At 50.5% G+C, this 5,515-nt stretch overlaps 1 protein-coding gene across 1 annotated transcript in view; it reads right to left on the bottom strand.

Moving 5' to 3' along the window:
- The window catches only part of LOC108800736 (serine/threonine-protein kinase SBK1-like), an 8,893-nt gene extending 5,334 nt beyond the window's left edge, over positions 1–3,559 (bottom strand). The window contains exon 1 of the mRNA XM_018572725.1: positions 3,524–3,559. The gene's annotated coding sequence lies outside the window, so the exon portion shown is untranslated. The remainder of the gene's footprint in view (positions 1–3,523) is intronic.
- Between the last annotated feature and the right edge of the window lie 1,956 nt (positions 3,560–5,515).

A 5,515-nucleotide genomic window follows, 5' to 3' on the forward strand; every position in this document is an offset into this window, starting at 1 on the left:
CCCCCTTGTGCTTACATTTTTTTTAATGATGGAACTCATACATGGGCGCTGCAAAGGATTTGTAATTCTGTCCGGACAGTTCTGTGATCCAGACCAGGAGTAGCCAACCAGTGCTCCTCCAGCTGTGGGGTGAAACTACAAATCCCATGATGCATCTCTCTCCGGGAGTCGTGGCTGTGAGAATGTTGCAATGCCTCGTGGGATTTGTAGCTCCACCCCACAGCTGGAGGACCGCTGGTTGGCTACCCCTGATCCAGACAGCACAGTGGCAGCAAAAACAAACCCCCAACACAATGGAGGAGCAGGAGAATGCTGAAGAGTCCACCTGCTGCTCTCCTCCTGTTATCACATGCGCATGCAGCAAACCTGATTGGCCTCCAGCTCTGCCCCTCCCACTCCCGGTGTGGTGACAGGTGCTGATTCCACATTAGAATACAATGAGGGGAATTTATCAAAACCGGAGCAGACAGAATCTGGAGCGGTTGCCCGGGGCAACCAATCAGCTTCTCTCTTCAGTTTGTTCAGGAAAGATTGGATAATGAAAGGTGGATGCTGATTGGTCGCCGCGCACAGCTGCTCCAGATTTGATACATCCCCTTCATTGTATCTATTCATTTCCTATTAATTATTATTATTATTAGGACATATTGATCCTCCAAATTGTATTTTCCTGAATCTTTACAAATGAACCCCAAACTAGACATGTGCGATTCGTTTCGTTCCGAATTACAGACATAACGAATGCAAACGAATCCGAATTTCCATTTCCGAAATTCGGTAGCGGTAGTTCGTTCGAACGTTCGTTTCGTTTGCGGTTCTTATTCGTTTCGTTCGTTGGAGCAAAGTGACATTAGAGAAGGAGAAAAATATTTTTTCCCCCTTAAATGTCACTTTGCTGCAAACGAACGAAACGAATAAGAACCGCAAACGAAACGAACGTTCGAACGAACTACCGCTACCGAATTTCGTCCGAATCCGAATTCCGAATCCGAATTGACTTTCACACCCGAATCCCGAAAAACGAAATAACACGAAATCCGAATTTTAAACGAAACTAAACGAATGTTTTGGCAGTGCGCATGTCTACCCCAAACCCCGTGTCCTGCGTCATCCTCGTGTCTCTTTCCCGATGGCTTTATCTCGGCGTCATTTCTGTGGACTTCCTCTGACGGCGTCTCTGCCGAGATTTCTACATTCCGAGGATTTCATTTATTGACAAGTTGATTCTTTTGTGTTTATTTGGCCAGTTTTGTTTTTTTCATCGCGGGCGAGAAATGTTTTGTCTGTTGTGTCTCCATGTTTATGATATTCATGTGGAGCAGTATACAGTATATATCCTGTGTGTTGGGGGAGGGGTCTGGCCTAGGGGAGAAGGAGCGTAACTCCGCCCTGAATATTGTTTATGAGAACAGAATATATATTATTAGTATTACGAGGTTACAGTTTCGGTCTGCCGCTCTTGTTATTGTTGACACTCTGTCACGTTTCCTCCAGACGGCGAAGTTCGTGGAATCTGGCGAGGAAATCAGCGGCGGGCGACAACGCATGGCAACGCCGCGTGACTGGGCGCAGATGAGCCATCTGCTTGATTCCTTCCCTGGATAATCTCTGGTGGTGACGATGGGGAGACCTCCTGACCCGCGTCCCCGGCGCTGCACCGACAGTGACAATTATCCGTCTATAATGGACGGGATTCAGAGGAATGATGCCGCGCGCAAGCGGCTGTAAATCCTCCGGGAGGACGCAACTTCAAGAGCCTGCGCAAGAACCACGTAGATAATAGGAATTCATTTGCTGATGGGTCAGCTGGCATAGAATGTTCTGACCCTCCATCAGAGGATCCATGAAAGGTTCTGACCCTCCATCAGAGGATCCATGAAAGGTTCTGACCCTCCATCGAAGGATCCATGACAGGTTCTGACCCTCCATCAGAGGATCCATGAAAGGTTCTGACCCTCCATCAGAGGATCCATGACAGGTTCTGACCCTCCAAAGTCTCTGTCTGTGTGGCCGGTCCCCCGAGCTGTGTGCCGCCTTCACCCAGCAAAGTGAGACTACGCTTTCCGAGCCTGCGATTATTTCTCCATGGAGCAGGGCTCTATTACAGCCGCAGAAAGAATGCTGAACAGATGTCACATCATCGCTCTCCTATACAGCCAGGATGGGCACTTCCACTGCCAGCCTGATATCGGATTTCTGTTGGTGTGCAGGGACTAATTGGATCATATACAATAATATCCATTATTCAGGACAACGCCGGCAGTGACGATTGAAGTCATAATTCATCAGGGAAATGATCCCACGCGGGAAGAATTGATTACGTGCGACTCGTAGAAGAAGGCCGGTCAGCGAGGAATGGCGGCTCGGTCAGCGAATCCGCGGCGATGTAACGGAAAGGACGCCATGATCATTGTCCTGCCTCCTGCGGTCAGGGAAGTGGGATGGGTGATGGGGGATTATAATGAGATCCCAGGTCACCGCACAACATAAATCAAAGCACCGCCGCCATGACACCATGACACTTGGCCGCCACCATGACACCATGACACTTGGCCGCCACCATGACACCATGACACTTGGCCACCGCCATGACGCCATGACACCATGACACTTGGCCACCGCCATGACACCATGACACTTGGCCACCGCCATGACGCCATGACACCATGACACTTGGCCACCGCCCTGACACCATGACACTTGGCCACCGCCATGACGCCATGACACCATGACACTTGGCCACCGCCATAACACCATGACACTTGGCCACCGCCATGACACTATGACACTTGGCCGCCGCCATGACACCTCAACACTAGGCCGCCGCCATGACACCACAACACTTGGACGTCGCCATGACACCACAACATTTGGCCGCCGCCATGACACCACAACACTTGGCCGCCGCCATGACACCACAACACTTGGCCGCCGCCATGACACCACAACACTTGGCCGCCGCCATGACACCATTGCACTTATCCCGGGCAGGATGCAGAAAGATTCTCGGCTGAGCCTCTGGTGACGGTTCTTCCTCGTTCATGAATATCGCTCCTCTCACAATCCGAACCAACCAATCAGAACGCAGCCGTCATCCCATCGCCCGGCGTAACCTCAAACAAATCTGATTCCCGGCGTCTATAAAATGTCATTAGACTGGAAATATTCCATCGGAGCGGAATACAGCGCGGATCCGATGTCATACCGATCCGCAGATTCCCTCCGCACACCAGTATCCTCATTCTACCAAAATACCGAATCTGATGACAGAGATACCGAGATCCGGGATGGATACATCTGTATATATATATATATATTGGTATATAGAGTATACACGTCATTGTTCTACAGGGATCTGTGTTCTCATTATTCATAGATAATGTTATACGGGGACACACAAGAACACCCACCTATACAAGAGCGCAGTACAATCATGGATCCAGTATAATCACACAGAGGCAGTCGGGGGATGGGTCGGTCGGTCGGTGCCGCATACACACATTATATTCAATGGAAGGCTCACCTGTCATTTATCTCCCGTGTCTGGGCGACGTGCGGTCCATGGATCCGGGGGGATCGGTGAGGATTGGGGGGCTCAGGAATGTGTGTGGGGTCCTTGTGTCATTGTCGTATGGTCTGCAGTGTCCTCTGCTGTGATGGGAGAAGGAGGAAGGAAGGAGCAACAACAGCATCCTCCGACCAATCAGAGGCCGAGGAGGAGAGGAATGCTGCAAATATACTATTATATAATGGAGCCTTTATTGTATGTATAATACATGGTCACATATAATGCTCTACACACCCTACAGGACACACTTATATCTGGGGGGTGGTGATGTCACTCCTGTATAATATATATCTTATTTTTTTACGTGCCAGAATCTACAGTCACATGACCCCCCATGACTTGTAGAGACCAGTGAGCACCGGCTACACTCCGGTCCGGCCCCTGATTGGTCTTGTCGCTGCCCCTCAACGTGACTTCTCCTACTGGAGTCTGCAGGACCCTGCCAATGGGAAGTGTCCATGGCCCCTGGGCACCTGAAGGACCCATCCCTCCTGGCACATCACATGACCAGGAACATACCCCCCAGTATTTATATCCCACCATACCAGGAACATACCCAGTATTTATACCCCCACCATACCAGGAACATACCCCCAGTATTTATACCCCCACCATACCCCAGTATTTACACCCCCACCCTACCAGGAACATACCCCAGTATTCATAACCCCACCATACCAGGAACATACCCCCAGTATTTATACCCCACCATACCCCAGTATTCATAACCCCACCATACCAGGAACATACCCCCAGTATTTATACCCCCACCATACCCCAGTATTCATAACCCCACCATACCAGGAACATGCTGGGCACTGCCATGGGGGCCCTTCAACAAAGCAAACTGTTAAAAAATACCATAGAGCGGGGGAAGAGTTATTTTCGTGCAACTTGGGGAGAAGGTACAAACTCCATGCAGATACCGCGGTCAGCATTAGCTGAGTCCGGGACCCCAGTGCTGCAAAGTGATATTACTCATGGTTCAGCCATTGTTCTGTTGCCGTGTGTCTCCGCCTCGCTTGTTACATTATAAATACTCGATGGAAGGAAATCGCGGGATTGCAGTGTAGAGAACATTGTGAATATTCCCGCGGAGAACTCCCCCACGTTCTGTAGCGGAGCTATTCCAGTGACACGGGGGCGTCTTCTATTCCAGTGACACGGGGGCGTCTTCTATTCCAGTGACACGGGGGCGTCTTCTATTCCAGTGACACGGGGGCGTCTTCTATTCCAGTGCCACGGGGGCGTCTTCTATTAAAGTGACACGGGGGCGTCTTCTATCTCCGCCTCGCTTGTTACATTATAAATACTCGATGGAAGGAAATCGCGGGATTGCAGTGTAGAGAACATTGTGAATATTCCCGCGGAGAACTCCCCCACGTTCTGTAGCGGTTCTATTCCAGTGACACGGGGGCGTCTTCTATTCCAGTGACACGGGGGCGTCTTCTATTCCAGTGACACGGGGGCGTCTTCAGATAACAAGAACGCTTACAAACATATGAAAATGAAAGACAAATATAGATTTTCCCATCAAAGTTTCTAAACAATCGGGCTTGCCCTCTGGGCGAGGGTCGGGACATGTGGGCCCCTGCCTGGGGTGCCAGAATGTAACTGCAGGGGGCCCGGGGTGGACTTGGGAGGTGAAGGGGAAGAGTCGGGGGGCAGCTGTTCTGGGGCCCCAAGATAGAAGGACCCTGCGTATCTCCCAGCCGGGCGTCGCACTCGCACAGCAGAATTTCTGCCTTTTGCTTTTCTTCCGCAGTTGTCAGGGTTCCGTGCACAGGTGTCCCCACATCATATGCAGGTAACCACACGGGAAGACCAAACACGTATGACCACACCGGGCAAGGCAGAATGTATGGCATACAGTTTATTTGTAAACGGCACAACCAGAGAAAACACCAAAAAGCAAACATAAATAAGGAACGTGACCCCAACCAAATA

This window comes from Nanorana parkeri, unplaced genomic scaffold (genome assembly GCF_000935625.1).
Source record: "Nanorana parkeri isolate BGI_ZX_2015 unplaced genomic scaffold, ASM93562v1 scaffold2113, whole genome shotgun sequence".
Taxonomy (NCBI): Eukaryota; Metazoa; Chordata; class Amphibia; order Anura; family Dicroglossidae; genus Nanorana; species Nanorana parkeri.